Raw genomic sequence first — 25,357 nt, 5'->3', positions numbered from 1 at the left:
TAGCCAACTTTGTTGTTCTAGTGTTCCTTGTATTTAGCAAAAGCTTTTGTTTGCAGGGGTTTACAGTGAATGACCAATCTGGATTTATGGTAAGATTTTTAACACTGAACAACAGCTTTCATGAAATATCAGAAGAAATTATTATGATTAGTTTAAGTTTATTTATTTTGTCAAAGAGTGATCTGGGGAGGGAAAGAGAGAGACAGAGAGAGACAGAGAGAGAGAGAGAGAGAGAGAGAGAGAGAGAGAGAGAGAGAGAGAGAATCCCTGATGCAGGGCTCTAGTTCACAAACTGTGAGATCACGACCTGAGCCGAAATCAAGAGTCTGATGCTTAACCTACTGAGCTGCCCAGGCGCCCCCAGAAGATATTATTTTTGCCCCAGATCTTTCATCATAAAGTTGTTCAAGTGATTCCCATTTGCAAAACCTACTTGGGGAATTTTCTTTAGCATTAGGATCTTTTATTTGTGTTTTTGATGAGTACTAGCTATTTTTCTTGCCAGCAACCCCTCTCCAAAGGCAAAGAAATTTGGGTTTCTAGGGTTTTTTCTCAATGGTCACCCACAGAAGTTCCTGGATCTAAGGATCAGCAACGCGGTTTTGCCCTAGACCCGAGAGTCAGGAGTGACTTAGTGGATGTGTGACCTATCCACTTGCAAGGGTTCTATGCTTGGAAGGATTCTGCACCTGATTTAAAGTTTTGCTGTCGATGTGTTGAAATTTTAATTTTTGAACAAGGGCCCTGCACTTTCATTTACACTGGGTGCCACAAATTATATAGTGAATCTGGCTGATAGTCGCATAAGAGCTGACATTTCTTGCATTCTTCCTGCACACCAGGCATTGTTTTCAGTATCTTATATGTATCTGCTCACATTTATTTATATATTTATTTACTTATACTTGAGGATAGATGACACAGTGTTAGACTAGTTGCAGATCATCTGTGTGAGATACTGTGCTCCCCACAAGCATAGCTCCCATCTGTCACCATGCAGTGCCACTGCAACACCACTGACTTTACTCCCTACGCTCTGCTTTTCATCTCGGTGCCTTGCTCATTTCACAACCAGAAGCCTGCCCCCCACACCCCCTCTCACCCGTTTTGCCCAGCTTCCCACTGCGTGTCCCTCAATCATCAGCTGGTTCTCAGTATCTGTAGGTCTGATTCTGCCTTTTGTTTTTCATTCGTTTGTTTTGTTTTTTACATTTCACATAAAAGTAAAATCATATGGGGCGCCTGGGAGGCTCAGTTGGTTAAGCGTCCAACTTCGGCTCAGATCATGATCTCACTGTTGGTGAGTTCTGTGCTACAGCTCAGAGCCTGGACCCTGCTTCAGATTCTGGGTCTCCCTCTCTCTCTTCCCTGTCCCCACTCACTCTCTCTCTCTCTCAAAAATAAATAAACCTTTAAAAATGTTAGAAAAAAAAGTAAAATCACAGGTATTCGTCTTTGGCTTGCTCACTAAATATTTATGATAACCTTCTGACTTAGGTGTTATGGTTACCACTTCACAGAGAAGAAAAATTAAACGGACAAAATTAGTAAGCAATGGTGGAGAGATTCTGGCCCAAATCGCCTGCTTCCAGAATGGGTGCCCCTCCCCACTAACCCTGCTGCCTCTGTTCCAACTTACTTTCTTTTCTAGTCCTCAAAGGAAACTCTTCCTGCCTGTGGTGTGCTAAAGCAGGTGGCACCCCACAGAACACTGCCTAAGGTTTGCTTGTCGAGAACGTGTTTGGCAAGTGCAAATACAGGACCTGGAAAAGCTGAGCATAATTCTTTAATCTCATCTACATGAAGTAGGTGTTATCTTGGGCAGGTTTCTGACGGAATGAAAGGAGGAAGGGAAATGAGGGAAAGAGGTTCCCAAAAAAGGAATGTAGACACGCAAGGCCCTGGGCAGCCAGCATGGGAGCGGCAGGGTGGGGCAGAGCCTGGGCAGGTGAGCAGATAAGGAAAATATGGGGAAAATACAATCCAGGTTGCCTACTTGGCAATTTGATTAAGGCTGATGCTGGAGACAAATGTATAAGGTTTTAAACTGGTTTAGGGGGACTGAGTGAGAACAACGTTTTACTGATTTGCAGGTGGCTGGGTGTATGAGTGCTGGCGTGTGTGGCTGGAGGTGGCTAATGGAGGCCAAATGTCAGGAAATTTGGCAAGATGCCTTCATGCACCGGGGTTAGGCCTGGGATTTATAAGCTAACGGGTTTCAGGCTGCCCCTCAGATCATACCATCTAGGATGTGGCTGGCACCTCGTAGGCCCTCACTAACATGTGAGCAGCGAAGGGATGAATCTAGCAATTGCCCACAGTGCTGGCGTGTTAAGTCAGGCTCAATACTGAACAGCTATTTTTCTGACTGACTGGATCTACCAAGTTATGATTTTTTCATACTTGTCTATCCCAACCCTTGCTGTGGTTGTCGGTGTGCAGAGCAGGGCGGGGGTCTTGAGCACTTGGGTCGGCCAGGGGCTGCTCTCCCAGTGCCCAGCACAGGGCGTGCTCTGTCCTCAGGGCTTAAATCTTTTCTGAATAAATGATTAATTGTTGTTAATGTGGGATAAAAATCAAAGTCTATCTTTTAGGTCTCATGTTCCCTCTTTTCTCTTCTAGGCTAAAGGTGGTGACCCAGATCCCTGCATTTTGATAGCCTGATACAACCGGCTCATTACTGATAAACTCAGGTGAAGCCTTCTTTCTTTCAGTTAGCGACAGTGCTAAAAGCTGGTAAACTGGATGGACAATCGGCTTTGAAGATGAGTCAGCTATGAGGAGCCTCTGAGGTATCTACCTTCCAGATAACGTCCTTTTTGCAATAGTCTTTGGAAGACTATATATATATATATATTTTTTTTTCTTTTAATACCATCAAATGTACAGCCCCAAGAACTGGTAGTTACATGATTACAGTTAGCTATGATATCTATCTGTGCCATGCCTAAAATTTCTATTTTGGGGCTGGCCTCATAAAGTACATCAGAGTACTCCGAAGTCTATATTTTTAACAAGCTGTCCTAGATGTGTACTTTCTTTCTGGAGATTTTACAATCTATCACTTCTTCCTTTTTTTTTTTTTTTTTGCCAGACCTGTATTTCTGATTAGAGAGGTTAAGGAGAGTTGCTTTGTCACCTCTGCTTATTTTCAGGAATAGTCTGTCACATTTAGGGTGGCTCACTACTCGTCTCTGGTGAAAAAGTGGTTTTATATTCTGGTTCTGGATCTAAAAGTCACAATACCTAAATATAAGGAAATAAAAAGAAAATATTCTCATATATTATGCAGTTTTGAATCTCAGTTACATAAAAATAAAGGAACCTGCATGCAGTCTAATTTATTTCCACATTTTAAAACAATCTGAAAACTCAACAAGTTAGACCGTGCACTTGATATGGGCAGGGATTCTGATCATCTTGTTTTATAGCTCACACCTACTGCCTACCACTGTGCCTGGCAGAGATTAGGAACTCAACATTTGTTGACTGGCTTCTCAGCATTCTGAAATTATTTTATTTTATTTTAATTTTTTTAAATGTCTTTATTTATTGTGAGACAGAGAGGGACAGAGGATAAGCAGGGGAGGGGCAGAGAGAGAGGGAGACACAGAATCCGAAGCAGGCTCCAGGCTCTGAGCTGTCAGCACAGAGCCTGATGCAGGGCTTGAACTCACAGACTGTGAGATCATGACCTGAGCCAAAGTTGGACACTTAACTGACTGAGCCACCCAGGCGCCCCAATTCTGAAATTATTTTTGTGTGACAGAACCATTATCTTGATTTTTAATATCATCAAAATTTATTAAATAGTAATAATTAAAAATGGATATATTCATTATTATCCCCTTTTACTTTGTGTACTTGGAGGAGGGATGGATTGGTTCCCTAGATGTTATGTGCAGGGCTACTGGGTAAAGGCAAGGGTATACACATCATTGAGAGGATGACAATTACTATCTCCAGGGGCGCCTGGGTGACTCAGTCAGCTAAGCGACCGACTTAGGCTCAGGTCATGATCTCATAGTTCGTGGGTCCCAGCCCCATGTCCGGCTCTGTGCTGACAGCTCAGAGCCTGGAGCCTGCTTCGGATTCTGTGTCTCCTGCTCTCTCTCTGCCCTGCCCCCACTCATGCTCTGTCTCTCTCTCTCTCTCTCCCTCAAAAATAAATAATAAATATGAAAAAAATTTGTAGAAAAGTTTAAAAAAAGAATTACTATCTCCATTGTTTCCCTATTGAATGTGGGGCCAGTGGAAGGTGTAGGGAGGGGGTGTTTTCAAGAGGAACATGTAGGATGACAGGGCTCATGGCGCTTGGCTGTGCATGTGACTTGTCTACAGTCTAGTTATTTACTGCCTTCTCTGCCTAAGCATCAGGGGAAAGCACGTTGTCTGAAAGAACATCTTAGGAATGTTATGCAAACAAAGGATGTGCATCTGGTCCACATGGGGGTGTTCTCTGCTAATTAGTTTGGCAGATGGGAGTGCTTTTGAAAAACAGAATCCTGAATCCTAGGAAATCATTTTCTCTTTCTGCAAGAAAACTCAAGAGGCCGAACCTTTATCTACTTGTTATTTAGTAGTGTAATTCTAGGTGTCTCTTAAAGGTTTAAAAGTGATCAGGTGCAAAATATCCATGTGGTGTCAGGGCAACAGGGAGCAAGGCACCCGCAGCAGGTGTCAATTCTAGCAGTGCTGACATCTGCTGTCCCTGTAGGTAGCAAAGACTTTTACAGGCAGTCCTTCACTTCCTCAAGCATGCTAGAAAGGTAGAAATCCTGAAGAGAGACTCCAGATTCAGGGCGAGTTTGAAATTGCATTACAAGCTGCTATTACTAACTCCTGGTTGCCCACAAGCCACAGACTTTGAAATGAAACATATTTTATAAGTTGGGCTTTCCCATTATTTCTTTCAGGGAAGCAGCTGTACTGTTTCTTCTAATAAGGCAATAAGCCTGAAAATGCAATGTTAGCCTTCAGGGTATATGATCAGAGAGGCTGGCCCGTGCAGACTGAATGTCTTGGAGCAGTGGGACTTCTCCCCAATCATGCAGCTCCAGAGCTGTGGTAGGGAGGGCACTTTGGCCAATTCTATTGTTATGTGGAGAAAAAGAGACAGGTAGATCAAGTGTGAGGAATGGTGACTTCCAAGAGCAGAACTGGACTGCAGGGAACCATTTTCGAATCGGCAGGAATGTCACACTGAAGTCCTTATTTCTGACCACACAGGGCAAATTCTAGAATGGAATTTTATTTTATTTTATTCATTAATTAATTTTTAAATATCATTTATTGTCAAGTTAACTAACATACAGTGTATACAGTGTGCTCTTGGCTTCGGGAGTAGATTCCTGTGACTCATTGCTTACATACAACACCCAGTGCTCATCCCAACGAGTGCCCTCCTCAATGCCCATCACCTGTTTTACCTTCTCCCCTGGTCCCTCATCAACCCTCAGTTTGTTCTCTGTTTTTAAGAGTCTCTTATGATTTGCTTCCCTCTCCGTTTGAAACTATTTTTTCCCCTTTCTTTCTTCTGTGGTCTTCTGTTAAGCTTCTCAAATTCCACATGAGTGAAAACATATGATATCTGTCTTTCTCTGACTGACTTATTTCACTCAGCATAATACCCTCCAGTTCCATCCATGTTGTTGCAAATGGCAGGATTTCATTCTTTCTTATTGCCAAGTAGTATTCCATTGTATATATAAACCACATAGAGTGGATTGTCCATTGGAGTGGGAAAGGAATTGGAGTGGGAAACGAATTCAGCCCAGAGGTCTTCTCAAAACAGTCAGTGCAAGGAAGGTGAAATGGTTTCAAGAGGACCTTGACTTTCCCTGGGCTCCTGACTTCCTTCATACTCAAATCTCATACAGAGGCAGATACTCTGCAGATTACAAGTGACTGCTGGCTCTTCTCATTGGTAACTCAGCAAAGTCTATTCACAGATGACCCAGTATAGGCGATCTTTTGTGACTATTATTGCCAGGAAGCTTTATGTTTGGCTAATGGGTATGATAAAAACAATTTGCACAATATGATAAGAATAATAATGTTCGCTTAACAGGGCTTACTGCCTGTCAGGTAATGTTCTAAGCTCTTAAAAAGAGGCTATTTCATGCTTACCCTTGCCTTATGAGGAGGGTATTGTCACTTTCATTTTAAATATAAAAAAGGGGAGGCTTAGGGAGGTTAAGTATCTGGTCTAAGATCAAACATCGAGGAAGTGGCAGAGTTGTGGTTCAAACTCAGGTCACTTTCACCTCAGAGCGTGTACTTGTAACCACTGTCTTCTAATTTAAAACTTAAAATGGGGAAGTACTACCTAATATTATACAGTGTTGTGGTTTCAACCTGAGAGAAGTACCCAATGATTCTAATTCTTCCCTCTCTCTTCTCTGCCAAGACCCATTCAGAACCACCGGTGTTACACTTTATAAATTTATAGATGGTTTTCATGTACATTTTCTCATTCACAAATTGGGATGTTTTCCACTTTTCTACTCCTGACAGCTGTCTTATTTCCTTTCAAGACAGTGTATGTTCTAAAATACAATGTATACAGTAAAATACAATTGTAAAAGAGTATAGAATGAGTTTGCTAGATAAAATATTCACCCAGTTAAATCTGAATATCAGGTAAACAACGAATAACTTTTAAACTTATAAGTATGTACCAAATGCTGCATGAGATATATTCATACTCAAATATTATTCCTTATTTTTCAAGGTTCAAATATATCCAGGCATCCTGTATATTTGTTTGCTAAATCTGGGAGCTGTAAATTAAATCAGAGAGACTTGTGTACAAAGAACGAATTCTTTGTGTACAAAGAGTTGGGTTTGTTGTCTCAAGCCATTTCTGCAGTAGCCAAGGGGAAACTCATATGAAATGGGTAAAAGAGAAGCCTTGGGGCAACTTGTACTGAGTGCTTGGATATACTTGCCTTGTATAATTAGGCTAATCATCAAATCTCGCTCGTATCAAACAGTGTTTTCAGTCATTGATATTTTGTGAAGTATGGAAATGGTTAGAAGCTTTACAGGGGTTATGTTAACCTTTATCAATTGTTCAGTGGAAGCTACCAAGGCAAAATCCTCGATGCAAACCTTGTTTTAATATTTTCATGTTTTCACTTTTTATCTGAATGTACCACAGAGCCCTTGGGATCTTCTGGAAAGCGTTCTCCCATAAGCAGGAACATGAATTTGTTCAATGGAGATCAGCATTTCTGCTTTTGAAAGTTGGCACATGGAGAACTAAAGTTGCCCCTTTATCCACTGATCCCCAGTAGTTGACCGGACACAGTAAATTCTCCAGTTACTTTCCTAATCCCTTTCACTTTGATTCAGAAGAGCTACCTCTTTTTTTATGGAAGGAAAGCATTAATGCTTCACTGATGTCCAGTTTTTTGAGCAAAGGAAGCTTCTTTGGAAATTGTATCTTAGGAACTGCGGTGGGGGTGTATCTTGATAGGCAGAGGAAATGGGGAGTGTGTTTCCTTGGTAGTGTGACTTTGACTGAAAAAACTACTTGGCTCTGGAAATTTACTTGAAGAATATTTTAGCAATATATCTGTTCATTGAGTACTGCATATTTTAAGCAACAAATCAACACATAAAACTGCATTGCAACAACGCTTATAAAAAAGTTGCACATGGTATAGGAGCTAAACATTAGGGGACTTTGTGAAATGAAAGAAATAAAGTAAAACTTTTATTTTCTGACAGCATTTATAGGTTTTTAAGGCCCTAATTGCCTTTGCTTTCTCAATTGCCTTCTCTATGATTGATGATGTGTCCCAGATTTGGTTACTTTTCCCCCACATGTTAATTTCAGGTGTTTTTCACTGGGTGACTATGGATTGATAATATCCAGGAAAGTAAAAACACACAGGAGAATTTTAATATGTAATGAAAAGGAATTCCATTGTAAGTGATCTGAGAGCTCAGTTCCTTTACCCACTCTCTGTTTTATTTAACAACTCCCAGTCTATTAAGACTTTCCTTCACTCAACGATTTCACGTTAATCATCTTTTGTTTTATAGCCTTTTATTTTCCTGCTGGAATCAATATCCCATCAACTTCACCGACCATCTACTCTGTGATCTATGAGATGGCACTGCTACAGGGCTGAATTTCTACCAGAGCAATTTGCTTTAAATGTTACCAGCATTTTATCCCAAACATTTCTTCCAGTTTATTCTCATAATTTTACTATTTCTCGCAAAGTTGCTTCCCTGCTTTTAAGGAGCAAGGAGTGACAAGTAAAATGTAAAATGCCTATCTATAGGCTATAGAAGTCGAGCTTGAAAACACCAAAGTTAAGTGCATGAAATTATGGAGGTTAACGGGAGAAGGTTGGCTCTGTTTTCACACTGTGGGGTTTGTGTAACATAAACCTGATGAATTCATTTCTACCTTGCTGGCAAACCTGGATCATTTCGGCAAGACCATATTTTAAAGCAGTTTTGCATCCTGCTGGTGTATTTAGGTTGCCTGGATTCAAGCAAAATCAATCAGTTTTGGCCTCCTGTAGATGCATTTTCCTGATAATCTTGGACCCCTTTTCTTCTCTATGCTTGCCTTCATTTGGCTGGTGACAGCTGTTCTTCAGATCATTAGTATAAATCCAAGTTGCCCACCCCAGAGGGCTCTGAGTTCTTTGTAAAGATTAAATTAGAAATTAGGGGCATCTGGGTGGCTCAGTCAGTTGAGTGGCTGACTTCAGCCAGGTCATCATCTCACAGTCCCTGATTTCAAGCCCCAAGTCAGGCTCAGTGCTGACAGCTCAGGGCCTGGAGACTGCTTTGGATTCTGTGTCTCTCCCTCTCTCTGCCCCTCCCATGCTCATGCTCCGTCTCTCTCTGTCTCAAAAATAAAAATAAAAACATTTTAAAAAATTAAAAAAAATAAGAAATTAGGGGCATCAGGTTGCTCGGTAGGTTGAGTGGCTGACTTGGGCTCGGGTCATGATCTCGGGGTTCAAAGGCTCATGGGTTTGAGCCCCGCATCGGGTTTGGTGCTGACAACTCGGAGCCTGGGGCCTGCTTTGGGTTCTGTGTCTCCCTCTTTCTCTTCCCCCACCCCCCCTGCTCATGCTCTGTCTCTGTCTCTCTCTCAAAAATAAATGTTAAAAAAAAAAAATTAAAAGTGCATTATCCGCCTCTAAAAATACATTATCCAGATTGTGATGCTGGCATTTTTAATAAAATGAATGATTCAGTCACCTTACTTAATCTTATCACCAAATGTAATTGCTTATCACTGAGAGGTGGGCAATGAATTCTTTCTTTTTTAAAAATTTTAATTCCAGTATAGTTAACAGTGTTATATTAGTTTCAGGTGTACAATACAGTGATTCAACAATTCCATACATCACCTGCTGCCCGTCAACCACAAGTGCACTCCTGAATCCCCATCATCTATTTAACCCTTCCTCCACCTACCTCCCCTCTCGTAACCATCCATATGTTGTCTATAGTTAAGAGTCTGTTTCTTGGTTTGTCTCTCTCTTGGCAATGAATTATTTCCTTTTTTTTTTTTTTAAGTTTATTTATTTTTGAAAGAGAGAGAGACAAAGTGTGAGTGGGGGAGGGAAGAGAGAGAGGGAGACACAGAATCAGAAGCAGGCTCCAGGTTCTGAACTGTCAGCACAGAGTCTGATGCGGGGCTCAAACTCATGAACCATGGGATCGTGACCTGAGCCAAAGTCGGCTTGATAAAATGACTGAGACACGGCAGACACCCCGGCAATGAATTATTTCTTGATGTCTATTAGGACATTTTATCTCACAAAAGGATTGTAACGGTAATGATCACATCTTTTACCTTTCAATTATTGTTATATTCATTTTAAAAGATACCACAGTCGATTCTTGAACAACATGGGTTTGAACTGCACTTACATAGACTCCTTTTTCAGTAAACATAGTATAAGACTGTAAAGGTATTTTCTCTTCCTTAGGATTTTCTTAATAACATTTTCTTTTCTCCAGCTTACTTTATTGTAAGAATACAGTATATAATACATATAATATGTACAATATGTGTTAAGTGGCTGTTTATGTTATCGGTAAGCTTCCGCTCATAGTAGGCCGTTAGTAGTTACGTTCTGAGGAGACAAAAGTGACACTCAGAGTTTTGACTGCACAGGGATCAGCACCCCTAACCCCTGCATTGTTGAAAAATCAAAGCTATTCTTAAATTTTCTTTTAATGTTTATTTATTTTTGAGAGAGAGAGAGAGACAGAGTGAGAGTGGGGGAGGGGCAGAGACAGAGAAGGAGACACAGAATCTGAAGCTGGCCCAAGGCTCTGAGCTGTCTGCACAGAGCCTGACACGGGGCTCAAAACCACAAACTGCGAGATCACGACCTGAAGTCAGGTGCTTAACCAACTAAACCACCCAGGTGCCCCTCAAACCTATTCTTAAATGGAAACATTTTCTTTCAACATGGGAGGGGGGCTGATTCTTAGTGTCCACATGAAGCAAATATATTTTAATTTGTTTCAAAATGTCTTTTTTTTTTTTTTGCACTGTGTTTTGTTTTGCATTGTTTGTGTATAATTAAACAGTGGAAAAACAAACTCAGTATGCGTATCATTCACTTTGTTGCTGAATTGCTTAGATGTGGTTCTGTCAGGGAATGTTGCAGGCCTGATTCCAACAAGAATAACCCCTGCCCTGATATCCACTCAGGGCTGCTTGAGGAAAATGTGAAAATGCTTTAAAAACAAAATTAGTACCCAACATCAGTATTATTTGAAAGACTGTGAGAACACGAGAATTAAACAAGACAGAGTACATGGTAACATATCCAATGTCCAGTTACGTTGTTGAAAACTGAAAAGCGATGTCAATCCTACTTTCACTTGTGTCTTCTAACTTCAAGCAACTATGAATTCTAATTTCTCCCTCTCCCTAATATTACTGTCTGTAACTTTTTGCATTCAGTCATTTGATAAGAAAAATCCCATTTGTAGTTGCTATTACCTCCTTACCTCCAGAATTTTGAAATCATCTGTTACAGCTTGTTGTGTCTGGTGGTCACAAGCGGATGTTGCTTAAAGTCCTAGATACCAAGTTTTTTCTGGGAGCATCTGAGCACTCTGAGTGACTGGCATGACTACAGCGGGAGCTAATCCCCTTTCCTGGAAAGACTGCTTCATAAGAGGGTTTCATTTTTTCTTACAGCATTGTATGTAGGGCCCCTGCCACACTGATTCAGTTGTGACCTTGCACCGAGCTGTGTCCTCCTAGATTCATGCTGAGAATGGCTACCATCTACAAATGAATCATTTTGCTGAGGGTTTTGTCCCTCACTGATAAAGGATGGAGAAAGTTAGAGCTATTTATTAGGTGGCAATTACTCAAAGGCAGTGTCATGCATTTATAGGAAAACTCTTGTAAATCTAAAGAAAAGTGATTTACTCACAGTGGGAATAGATTTAACACAGATTAGAAACATATTTTCCTCCTTTTCTGCCTTATCGTTTGTATTTTATAAGAGGTTAAGGCCAGCTCTGAAGTATTGCTAGTGAGTGTTTTATTTTTACCGGCAAAAAGGACTTTTAGCCGTGTAATGAAATTCCACCATTTACTAATGATGTCTGCCTTTGAAGTATAACTCTTTCACCGAAGGCACAAATCATGTTATGGACGTGATGTTGTGCCATATAAATGTGAGTTTTTGACATGCTAATTTATAATGACTGGCAGATGAGACGACCGTAGGGGAAAGCTAAGACTAGCACTTGGACAACTAAACTGTGCAAGGGTGATGGATTCAAAGAGCACTTTTCAGAAAGAATTATTTATTTATTTATCAAGTAACCTCCATGCCCAACGCGAGGCTTCAACTCACGACCCCAAGATCAAGTGTCGCCTGCTCTATCGACTGAGCCAGCAGGGCGCCCCTGGAAAGAATTATTTTTAAAACATGTATTTAAATGTGACTAAGTAGACCATCACTACTCTCCAGGATTTACAGGTGCAGAATGCTAGGACCACCAGAAAAATGAATTCAAGGATCAGGTGATTTGGAGTTTGGACTGAACCTGATTCCACTGTGAATCCAGCAAGAAAGGGCAGAGCATTCCAGGAAACGGATGTCGGCAGCCTGCCAGGTATCGGTTGGACAGTGTGATGGCCCATGTCCCAAGATGGTCCCCAACATTCCTCCTTCCTTTGGATGTGCTTGCTGCTCTTCACATCAGAAGGCGGAATGTATTTCCCCCCTCCACTTCAAGCCAAGCTGGCCTTGTGAAAGCTTTGACCCACAGCATGCTTGCTCTTGAACTTCTCACTCTTGGAAACCACTTGCCATATTGTGAGAAGCCCAAGCTGTATGGAGAGGCCATTTGGAAGAAAATAAAATGCTCTGGGGTAGATGCCCCAGAAGAGCTTACACAGTCAGTAGCCAGTACCAACGCCACCCATATGAACAAGCCGTTTTGAATATTCCAGCCCTGAGCCCCAGATCAAGGGGGCTCCCAGCTGTTATCACATGGAATGGAAAAACCGCTCAGCTGAACTCAACAACCTACAGAATCGTGAAAGGTGCTGCAGCATTGCTTCTACCCAAAGGGCACCTTCCATTTTCAGAAGGGCTGCTGTAGGTGGGGCATGGCCCTGAGTGTTAGAGTGAATGCCATTAAAGGTTATGTGATCAGATAAGGATTCTGTAGATCTGCAGTTGACCTGCCTGCAGAGAACTTCTGCCTCCACAGTCTTAACACAGTAGTAAAGTAGATTTTTGCATTTTAATGGGTGATTAGAGTGAGTTGGCCTGATGATAATTCACAGGAGACACGGTGCGGGAAAGCCCTCGAGGGTAAGGTTATAGGGTTAGAGTTTTGCTTGGCGAAAGGCACCTCCCCAGTTCTTGGAAGATGATTTTGGTTGTGACGGTGACAGTGGGCGAAATGCTGACTTTTATCTGAAAAAGCTTCATGGGATTTTGTCACAGACTTCTAAAGGAACCTTGATCATTAAGCAGGAATACAGTGCTTTTATGTTCTAATCCACATGGCAGAGAAATGCAAGCTTTGTCCAAGAGCTATTTACACATTTACGTGTTCTATTAGTTTTATGTTTTCCAAGTTTATGTTGTTTTAACTCTTCTGCCATTATGTTTTGGCTTTTTTCCACCCCCCCCCCCCCATGATTAAATCAAGCCTCCTGTGTTTAGATGTATATCTGTGGTTTTTCAAATGTTTAATTCCTCCCGTAACTTTATTAGTTTTTGTTGTTTCTTATTAAAGATTATCTAAAAACATCATGAAGTTTATTTTATCCATGAAGTGGTCTGATTTTTTTTTTTTCCTGAGAATGAAGGTCATGATAAAGCCACCAGAGTATACAATCCATGTAAAGGAAGGAGAGAACTTCTAAAAACTTTTAATTTGAAAATTTTCAAACCTACAGCAATGTGAGGAGAATAAGAATAGTCAATAGGACAGCAGTATACCCTTTACCCAGATTTACCTGTTTTATTAATTTTGTTCCATTTGCTTTATCATTTGCTTTCTGTCTCCCCCCCCCCCCCCCCCGCCCTGTGTGTAGGTGGGCCTTTTAAAGAGTTCTTCTTTTTTGTGTGGGTTATACCATTTGAGAGTAAACTGCATGTATCATGGCCCTGAAATCTTCAGTGTGTACTTCTAAAGAATAAGGATATTCTTTTAAATACAGTACAATTATCAACTTTACTATATTTAATAGTGCTACAATAATTTTATCTAATCTGCTATTCATATTCCAATTTTGTCAGTTGACCCAGTAATGTCCTTCATAGCCCTCTTCCCCCTGCAGTACAGGATCCCATTTAAGAACAGATTGTCGTGTCTCTTTAGTCTCCTTTAAGCTGGGAGGAACATTTCCACAGCCTGTTTTTGCCTCTTATGACATTGACGTTTTGAAGAATATAGTCCTTTTTTAAAAAAGAGAATGTTTCTCATTTTGGGTTTGTTTGATGGCTCCTCGTGGTTCCATTCAGGTTATGAATTCCAGGCCAGAGGTGATGTGTGCCCTTCTCTAGAGGCACAGGATATCCATCTGCCCCTTGATATTGATAATTTTGATAACCTGGTCAAGGCATTCTTTTGTGTATCCCCATACTGCCCCCACCCCACCCCAATGTGGAACTAATAAGCTATCTGGGGAGACCAAGAAAATATTCTATTGCTCATGAAACTTTCCTCCGAGATTTAGCATCTACTGGTGACGTATGCCTGAGCTAAAGCTTAATATGATGGCTGTGAAATTATGATTTTCTATGTTCACCACTTCCTCCACATTTACCAATCAACACTCAGCATTCTACTATAAGCAAGAGCCCTGTTTCCTCCCTACTGACTTATTTTTTTATTATTTGTTTGGACTCATTAACTCTGTGTTTTCAATGGTCTATAATTCATTACTGTCCTTGATTATTTTAGTGTGTAAATGTTCCCAGATTGGGCCTGCTGGAGCTGCTTCCTGTGTCCTTGTGATGGCCCCATCATTTTTTAAAAGCACTTTCTTACTTTCCTGCATAATAAGATGCTCTGGGCTCATCTTGTATCCACTCCACTCTAGCTCTGAAATCACCCATTTCTTTAAGGAGCCTTGGTTTCTTTCTGTGGGGAATGGTGTAAGAGATAAAAAAGACATAAGCACTAGGTATGTTAAGAGGGTAATTTTTGGTGGGATAAAACTGGATTTATTTATTTTTATTATTATTTATTTTTTAAGTTTATTTATTTTGAGAGAGAGAGGTAGAGAAAGAGAGAGAGAGAGAGAGAGAGAGACTCAGCACAGAGCCCCTTTCAGGGCTCGAACTCATGAACCATGAGATCATGACCTGAGCTGAAATCAAGAGTTGGACGCTTAACTGACTGAGACACCCAGGCGCCACTATAAGGCCTTTTACTCCAAATTTCAGTTAAGAGCTATGGCCAAACTGATGTTTATCTACATTTACAAAAGACACATAATTAATTTTCTGCCTTACACCAAGAGTATCCATAAATTCAGGTGACCGCATCCTAATGAGGTACATATTTGAAGACATTGTCTAGATAATTAACCCCCCAAATCTGCTCTTGAGGATGAGGTTTTATTTTTTTTCCTGTACAGTCTCTTATTACTATCACTTGCAGTGAAAAATGTGATATAATTAATAAATTTGCTGTGTTCTAAGAACACAAACTATATTACCGAGTGCTAATGAGATTTTGACTGCATTCTTTATTGAAAGTTTAGAAATGCTGAGGAGTTTGCTAACCTAGTATAATGGAGGTTTGAGAGAAAGTCTCAGTTATAGAGAATGGAGATGCTACATTTTCTTTGTTTGAACAGAAGAGTATATGATGTTTGATTCCATTACATACTCTGTGGCGGACGGATGGCCGAGATCATTCCAGAATCCTGGCAGGCAGGCTTTCTCACTGGGCAACCCCCTCCACACCCCTTACCTTGCTCTTATGGCTGCTCTCACTAATTTTGCAAGCCTGAAAATTGGATCGCTATGCCTGTTGCCCACGCTGTGTTATGAGGCTCCGTAGAGAGTCCCAAGTATATATTTTGAGTTTTCCTGGGTAAGTTGTCCAGAGTATTCACTTATGTGTGAAATAGATTTGGTCCCAAACCATTTGAACTCAGGAGAATTAACTGTAATTGGTTCTGGGAGATAAAATATGTTTCCCCAGGAGTTGGTGATTTTGAAAGGGTAGTTTTTCTTCTGGGCCAGATAGACATGAATCATCAAATAGGAGTACGGTGTGGTATCTTTGTTTCTGACCATAGAATCCAGATGTAAGCTCTAACTAGTGGGTCCAGGTTTCTGGTCAGTCTCACTGGGTTAATCATAATCACTAACATTTGGCTGGAGCTTTAATGTTTTCACAGTACCTTCATGTGTATTTATCACATTAGATGGTGTCTCTGGTAGTGAATGATTTGTGTCTTCACTTACTGACCCCTACACCCTGCTTTGGGGTTTTGTCTCTTTCTAGGAATTTCTTCATGAAGTTGATTTAGTTACTCAAATCTGTTTTAGAATAATACAAAAATGAGTAAATAGACCCTTGGCCTTTCCTTCTCTAGAAGATCCAAGTTCCCTGTTTCTGGTTATAGAAGATAAACCTTGACTGGTATTGGGAGGTGTTTTTCCTTTAACCTCACTGTCTAACTCTTTTCTGTGGCATTAAAATGAAGGAAGATATTATCATCTTGATTAAGTATATATATATATATATATCAGATTTATATATATATCAGATTTATATATATATATCAGATTTATATATATATCAGATTTATATATATCATATATATATATATAAAACAGAAGAGGTTAAATGACATATATGAGGTCAGTTTTCAAGAATGAGCAATTAAGACTGTGGGTTCAGCTCACTCTTACAAATTGCTGGTAAGAATTTCTTTGAAGGCCTTGTAATCCATAGATGTTCCAAAAAGGGCTGAAGTTAGATGTTGGCCTATATTTCTGTAGGTGGCTAAAATGGTCAGAATTGGAAGGAATCACAGTAATCAAATCTATTTTTAGAAGTACATTAGCATGTGGTTTTGCAAACTCACATTTCATTCCTATAAAAACCAGTGAGTGCTGTCATAAAAATACTGTCAAGATTTACTGCTTCTTCATGAGACCCAGGACTAAGCCAGAGGGACACCATATACCCCAAACCTACTCATAGCTGTTGCCTCTGAAACTCTACTCTGTAATTTGGTAAGTGTTTTAAAAAATTCAACTAAATGGCTACCACATGGTGGAAAATTAGCAATCTGGGACTGAAACTTTTGTGTGGTATTAAATCCACATATGGAAAAAATTAAATATCATCCTCAATGCCCTCCATGTGTTCAGAAGTATTAAAAGAAATGCTTATAAAGTGTGACATTATTTAACTTTTATAAGGTTTGTCACATCTAGTAAAACTTATTATTCTTCTTTTGAATAGCTTCATACAGGTGCCTTCTGAGCTCATATCAATCTGAATGTCCTATAATATACATATAATTTGTGGCTGAATATAGCACGAGGCAATCAAGAGTAGAACTTAATATAGCACAGAATGCAGTTCCTGGCAGCAGGCAATGCTGTGGTAGGTTGGTCCCTAATCTTTTCTATGGAAAGGATTTTATAAAACATAGAGGGTGAAGTGTGTACCATAAATTGTTTTAATAAAATTTGGCTCTGGAAAATAATTGACTCTAAGTATCTTCTATTTCCCTAGATTTAAAGGGTAGTTCTGGGTGACCTTCATGGTCTGCATGTACAAATGTGCCGAAGCTGCTTAATGAATAATGCCATAATCACATTGATACCACTGATAATAAGGACTCTTGAGGAAATTTGTCACCTTAACTTGGTTTACTCTGGTGCAAGAAGATATTTCCTTAGTTGTTCCATTTGCTAGAGACTGACTAGTATGGAGGATATTTAGAACCCAGGTGTTCCCAGGAACCTTTAGTTCTGTTTCAACAGGTGTGGTTTACAGCCCATCAATGTCAGAACCCCCTGGAGGATTCGTTAAGCACAGGCGATCTGGGTTTCATTCTAGACCTACTGCATCTGCCTGCACATCAAACTTGCCAGGTGATTCTCATTCGCTGCAAAGTGTGAGGCTCTCTGACAGTACAAAGCTCTTTGGTTCTATAGAGAAAACCAAGGCTGAGAAGCTTAGCAAATGTCCCAACTATGTTCACTAGTACACGCAGTGCGTAACGATGCACTCTTATCCAGCCATCCCTGGGGGTTTCAAATGTACAAATGATAATCTACATAGAATTGGTTCCTGGGATGAGGTGGCTTGTTAAGGCATATTGACTAACCTACTGTAATGGCAGCCCGTGTTAGAATGAGGCACCTCGGTGCATTCAGAATTTCAGCCTGGTGGAATTACTTTTGCTGAGACTCGAGACCCAGAGGTCTCAAACTCTCCATGCAATTTATGCAGGAAGTTTACATTCCCTACCTCTAGATCCCGGTTCTGGAGAGTTTTGTTCTTTTGTTTCTTTTTTAACTGTAGGCCAAAAGAGTTTAACCTGCTCATATTTGTAATAGATCAAACTCCCAGACAATTTAAAAGATGTACTTCATTTCATACAGAACATAGCCAAATGTATCAAACCAAATTCTTCTCTGTAAAGAACATGGCTGAAGTGCGTTTTAATTGCTTCATACTGTGAGAAAAAGTCTGCTGGGTGACTGCTGTGGGTTCTGGTTAAAGGATCTTGCATCATAAGAAAGACCTGGGCTAGATTTGCGCCTCAGACAGCCAGAAAGAGTCCGTGACGATGCCTAAAGAAAAACAAATGAGGCATTTTCCAGGAGACTGTCGTTTCTCAGGTAGGATTACTCCTACCACCCCATATTGCCGCGGATCTCAGTCATAATGTCATTGTGGCTTCTGTTACAGTATCTTTGGCTCTCTGGGTCTAGTTTTTCCCATGGTGTAGCAAGCTGCTTGAGGCAGCTGGCACACGATCAAGTGCTCCAAGAGCTGCTAAAAATGTTACTACCTGTAAATGCCAATGTTTTTCAAATAAGTGTTTTTTCCTTTAGTTCCACATTTTGTGCTGTATTTTAATGTCACTCGGGAACTAGTAAAATAGTGTCAGATCAGGGCAGTACTGCGGTCGCTCATTCTATATTTTTATAGGCCAGTGGCAAGAGCCCATGAACAGTGTAGTTTTGTCCCATAAGTGCCTTGTTTTTTGTTACTATCCAGAATATTCCTTTGTCTTGGGTCATCTGTGGGGAGTGACTGTTAACTTCTCATATCTAACTGCCTTAGAAGTTCCCAAAGAATCACCAGAATCAGCGGGCAATCTTTTTCTTTCTAAAAATGGTTCAGTCTGAGTTTTACAGTGCAAAAATTTTGCTCCTCATTTTTGCCACTATTTTTTTTGCCACTATTGACAGAAAAGGAGCATTTACCTACCAGTAGCCAAGAGTCAACAATTTTCAAAGAGATTAGTAAAATGCACGATCCTTTTGTTTATTTATATTTCTGGTGGAGTGTACAGATGGAGAACTCTTGGATTTTGGAATCAAGTGCATTTTCTAATGAAATATATGGTTCCATTTGCCAGGGACAGGAGACGCCGCTATCTAGTTTTGAATGCTACAGTTGGTCCTTGATTGCTTTGAGTCTATGAAGGGGAGATTATGGGTGGTTGGTCCAGTTGGAATGTGCTGTGACTTCTTTCCCGGCAGCAGGAATCTGGCATGATTGGGGTTTGGCTTCCACTTGCCAGGGCAGTATGAGTGTGGAGCAGAGGGGAGCTGCTGTAGTAAATGAAGCTTCACCCCACGGCAGGGTTGCCTTCTGCCTGGCGTAGGGCCCCACAGAAAGTCTTCCTGCCATCTGGCTCTGGTGAAGAGGGGTGTGCTTCTGATGCCTGAAAACCTTACTCCATCGTCGAGATGAGATCTGCATGAGCCATTGGCCGTTTGTGACACTTGAATGGAAAGGAAGTCAGAAAACAGACGTCTCCTCCAGTTTGGACAATACCAATCAGGAGAATAATAAAACATTTCAGAAATTATCTGATAAGATTAGGATTGATCATTTACTGCTTAATGAATATAGTCAAAGTTATTTGAGATGTAAAATGTATCTATCTCCATACACATATTTATGCATATAAATACATGCTATACATACATATTTTTTTAATGTTTTTTAAATGTTTTATTTATTTTTGAGACAGAGAGAGACAGAGCATGAACGGGGGAGGGTCAGAGAGAGAGAGAGACACAGAATCTGAAGCAGGCTCCAAGCTCTGAGCTGTCAGCACAGAGCCAGACGCGGGGCTCGAACTCCCGGACCATGAGATCATACCTGAGTTGAAGTCGGCTGCTTAACCGACTGAGCCACCCAGGCGCCCCCATATATATTATTTGAACTTAAAAGGCATACACATATATTTGCCAATCTTTTGATGTAGGTCCAAGGCCTTTCTTTAATGTTTGATTGGCTGGTTGGAATCCTGATGGTCTTTATTGCATTTAGGATGGTCTCATCCCTATTTAGCCATTCCAAAACAGTCACCTCAATTTTTAATAGAAACAATAATTCTCTTTTTGCATTTCTTGTCCTTATCCATTTCAACAGGTACTACAGGTACCTGCAGCTAGCACAAAGTGTTTGGGTACAAACTCAACTGACTCATGGTAACTCCAAAATATCTGGGATGGGGGAAGGGAACAGGCATGCCAGAGAGTTCTGTAACCAGAAGTTGGCATTGCTCAGCATGTTTTGCAGAGGAAATGGCAAACATTGGTTAATCAAGGGAGTTGTATTAAAGGAAAGTCAGTCAAAAGAGGTTCTGTTGTGTTTAAGAGGAGGAAGCTGGTATCTATCACCTGTCTTGGTGATGGATCCACAACTTGGAATCTATGTGGTGAGCTAAAGAGGGGGAGTGCAAGTCTATACACTGTGATTTGTGGCTTTTCTGTGACTTACATCCCTTCTAGGGATTTTCTTAGGGATACAAAGAAATGATTCTAATTATAACTTACTTAGGACTCTAGGCCCTGAGTGTGTACAGGCTGTTGCAACTTCTCTGACAGACATAAACTTGGGCAGGTAGGAGAGCACTAGGGTGTGGACTGGGTCAAGCTATCATTTTTGGACGTTATCTGTCTGGTCCAAATCTTGCTGAGAGAGTAGACTATAATATACCATTGCCTTTCCGTATATGAAAAAAATTGAGACTTGACAGCCACATTAGAAGAAAAAGATATTAGTTGAAGAGAGAACTGGAGAACAACATCTGGTTTTGGTAAAGTCCAGCCTTTGTGCCCAATTTTACGGCTAAACTGACTGATGTACCACAAGGTCATGACTTGTCTAGGGTCAGCTCGTCGGTCAATAGCTCAGTTGCTATATGATCCCCAAACTCTCGTAACTTTCAGCACTATATTTTAACTATGAAGTCACATGGCCTGCTACAGACTATGCCACAAAATGTCCCAGATGTGCACTGAGAGAAATCCTTCCATGACCCAGCTAACATCAAGTCCCCTTAGGACTTTGTGATTATTAAATGTTCTTGGATACCTCTCCTACAGTGTAAGCGCATTAACCCAAATGTTATGAGGATTTCCCCACATGACAGTGTTATAAGATTTTCTGATGAGGTCACTTCCTAGGAAGGCAGGGATTTAAAAGCTGCCACTATAGGCAACGAAGCAAAGGAACATGTGGCTTTGCTTTCAGTCTGACATTTTGAGCAATGGAGAATTTATATGGATAAGATTTTTAATACAGCTGATGTGGCTTTTTTGTTTGTTTATAGGCTTCAGTTTCACCTTGAAAACATCCTCTCTGAACATCAGAAGTGCACTTTATCCCTGAACAGTATATTAACTTCTAACATTTCTGACTTCCAGTCATGAGAATTTCAAAACCAATTGCATATAGCAGTGAGGCTTTTCACTTTTAATGGTGCATTTGGGAGGCCAGTTTTTTCCTATTTTCTATGCTATCTTCATTCATCCCATTAACTACTATCAGCTCTGATAGAAACCATCCCTTCTTCTTAAAAAAATGAATGACGCACTAAGTTCCTTCTTGCCTCTTAAAGAAAGTGTTCAAATCACTCCAGTAAACTGTACTGGGGAAGAAGGTGTTGACTGCTGGTATATATTTCCCCCAAACTATGAGTCAGTCTTTTATTTCCATTGAGGTTGGCCAATGGCTTTTAGCTTGGGTCCCAGTAGTGAGACTTAATATAGGGCATTTCTGAAGAAATGTCATGGAACTTTTATGGATATTCTATTGTTATTTTAAAAAACACTACTTTCTTAAATTTTTCAACAAAGTTTATGACTTTACTGAGATTTAAAAAAAAAAATGTATTCACTCCCCCAAAACCTCCAACTCTGTTTGTGATCGTCTGAAACAAAGTTGACTGAGTTTATTTAACAAAGGGCTGCCTAAACCAAATTCTGCCCTACTCTTCTTTGGTCTTTCACATGTATTTACTAAATCTGTGTAATTTGGTATTTCGTTTCTCCAGAACACACTGCCAGTCTTGTGTAATCCATCAGCAACAGCGGCAGGCCACCTGGCACATAGAGACAAGGAACACAGCGGGAGAAATGCAGGAAGCCAGGTGGTGGGACAGAATGGGCCGCCCAACACAAAACCTCAGAACTAAGGGCTCAACCACATTCTTACTTGTGTGCTTGCCTTTTCCCAAAATGGTTCTGGGAAAAGTCAGGATGTCACAAATAGCCTCCATTTCCATATCTAACACAGGATTAGTGATGGAGCCAAGTGTGTTTGAGGTAACTTCCTCTGTCACTGCTTTATTCTGAGGCTTTAGAAGACCACTCCAGTCTCAGTTTCTGTCTTGTTCTATGGGCTACATTTTGGAAAAATAGGACATAAGTTGACATGACAGAAGCCAAAAAGAAATTTTTCATAGACATAGTTTAAGAGGGGATTACACCCATTTTAATAAGAAAGATGACATTTACTCCTTCCTCCCTCCCTCCCATCCTTCATTCTTTCTTAATACTGAGTGTCTATTATGTATAAGACCTAAAATACAGTGGGGAAACAAGACATCAAATATCTTATTTTATGTCATATGGCATGAATCTTTAAAGAGTGTATATAAATTACACAGAGCAACACTGTCATTAGCAATAATTACCTTTAAGTCATTCATCAAAATAGATAATAAAAGTTTTAAAAATTATCAGTTGTAACTTTTTTTGATGGTAATGATCAAGATGGCAGAAGAATACTTTTAAAAACCAGCTCAACTTCATCCTCAAAATATGTTTATTGAATTGAATGATGGCTATGGGATTCAGAAGGGCTTATGTGAAGAACTTTGAAAGGAAAATATAATTTATGATTTTCCTGACTACAGAGTATTATTTGTTTGTTATAGAAGAATGGGAAAGCTCTAGGAAACATGAGGAATAAAATAAAAATTATGCATAATTCTATTACCCAGAGATAACTAATACCATTCTTATTTTGATATATTTCTTCTGGCCTGTGTATGTGTATGCATACACATAAAAAAAGAAATGTAAATATATATATGTATATATATATTTATATAAAATACATTTAATATTACCCTGTCTATATTAATTTTAAAATTGTTTTAAAAATTTAATATATTATAAGTACTGCCTTTAATTAATAAGGTTTTATAAAATATGATATGATTTGGTTTTTTGAGAGAGAGAGAGAGAGAACTCTCATGAATGACAGCAGGGAAAGGGCAGAGGGAGAGAGAATCTTAAGCAGGCTCCACACCCAGCATGGATCTCAGGACCATGAGATCATGACTGGAACCAAAATCAAGAATTTGACACTTAACCGACTGAGCCACCCAGGCACCCCAGGTTATTTTAATTCTTTAGCATATATAACTTCTAATTAGGTATATTTATATATGAACCTTGGTACATGCCTTTGACCATTTCTAGAATAAATTTCTAGAAGAAGAATTACTGGGGTTACTGAGCCAAAAGGGATACTTATTTTTTAGGGCTTCTAATTTCCCTCCACAGTATTTCTATTAGCAATGGATGAGAATGATTGCATCCTACATATTTTAATGGTTGGTATGAATTTTTAAAATTATTGTTTTGGGGGGAATATTTAAGCAGAACCTGTATTTAGATTATGGAAATACTAATAGATGTGGTCTGAGAGAATGAATCTTGACATATTTTTTCAATTAAATTTACATAGCTATTATTCATTTTATTAGTTACAGTGCATAGTGAAACAAAACAATGAAACCAGCTAAGTCATTGACTCATAGAGACTGACTGAAAATGGGACTTTCTTCCATAATATTTCTTACAGAGGATTATTCAGTTTCTGCTTGAACACATCCAGGGACTAGGAGTTCACAATTTGGCCAGACAGCCCTCAAACTTAGTCTTAAATTATGTGGATTAAACGTATGTGTTCCTGTCTACCTTTGGGTCTGTGGAGGGGATCAGAACACACTTCATAGCCAATATTGTTGGTTTAAACTCCCCACAAGTTGTGTGCGTGCGTATTATCTTCCCCATGTTTTAAAATTTACAGTGAACTAGGAACAATACTAACAGAACCCAGCAAAGTAATGGCACTAGATATAGGTCAATTTCAAGTAACCTAATTATGATGTTATACATGACTGTGTTGTACTTTGTGTCTTACCTCCTAGAATGATGAATTTGTTATTAAGGAGAATCTCTTCTTGGACCACAAGCATTCCCTGAAATATAATCCTGCAATGTGGACACTGGAGATTATATTGTGGAAAGTTTCCTGGTATGTAGAATTCTGGGAAGAAACCAGTGTATTTGTGGGGTTGGCAAACATGATGATTTCTTATTGTGTTATTTAGTGTTATCGTGATAATAACATCTATATAGTACTTATTTACAAATTATTGCACAAACATTTAATTTTGTAAGATAAGTGTAATAATTATGTTATTATTGTTATTATTATTACTGGACATAATTACGTTTTCTCCATTTTATGGATTAAGAAATCAAATATCTTGCCAAAGGTACACAGCTAGTTAACTTGAACTGAAATCATTACTGCAATTTAAGAACAGAACTTTTGATTAGATATCTTGTGCTCTTTTCACCTCTTAATTTAATATTGTACTTAGGGGCGCCTGGGTGGCTCAGTTGGTTGGGTGTCTGATTCTTGATTTTGGCTCAGGTCATGATCCCAGGGTCATGGGATGGTGCCCTGAGTTGGACTCCATGTTGAGTGTGGAACCTGCTTAAGATTCTCTGTCTCTGTTTCTCCCTCTGTCCCTCTCTCCAAAATAAACTGAAATAAAAATATAGATGGTTCAGTTTGTTTCTTTTTTTTCCTCGCTCATTTAACATTCTTTTTCTTTCTCATATTTTGTGTTTTTTTTTAAGTTTATTTTGAGAGAGAGACAGAGAGGAAGAGAGAGAAGTGTGTGTGTGTGTGCAGTGGCAAGGGGCAAAGAGGGAGAATCCTGAGCAGGCACCACATTGTTAGAGGGAGCCCAATGCAGGGCAATGTGGGGCTTGAACTCTTGAACCACGAGATCATGACCTAAGCAGAAACCAAGAGTTGGAGGCTTACCCAACTGAGCCACCCAGGTGCCCTGATATGTTTTGTTTTAAAGTAAAACATAGTTGACATACAGTGTTACACTGTATGTCAGTTTCAGGTGTACAACATAGTAATTTAACAAGTCTATACATTACACTATGTACAATGCTATTGTAATACCATTGACTATAATCCTTATACTGTAGCTTTTATCCCCATAAGTTATTATGTAACTGGAAACCTGTACCTCCCTCCCTTCACCCTTTTT

The 25,357-nt window shown here is 39.8% G+C and overlaps 1 long non-coding RNA gene across 1 annotated transcript; it reads left to right on the top strand.

Moving 5' to 3' along the window:
* The first annotated feature begins 1,097 nt into the window (after window positions 1-1,097).
* LOC128314337 (uncharacterized) lies at window positions 1,098-24,872 on the top strand. The gene is made up of 3 exons (XR_008295863.1): window positions 1,098-2,792; window positions 21,317-21,378; window positions 24,209-24,872. It is a non-coding gene; the product is annotated as an uncharacterized LOC128314337 (long non-coding RNA).
* The last annotated feature ends 485 nt before the right edge of the window (window positions 24,873-25,357 follow it).

This window comes from Acinonyx jubatus, chromosome B1, assembly GCF_027475565.1.
Source record: "Acinonyx jubatus isolate Ajub_Pintada_27869175 chromosome B1, VMU_Ajub_asm_v1.0, whole genome shotgun sequence".
Taxonomy (NCBI): Eukaryota; Metazoa; Chordata; class Mammalia; order Carnivora; family Felidae; genus Acinonyx; species Acinonyx jubatus.
This window is presented reverse-complemented; position numbering and strand designations above follow the sequence as displayed.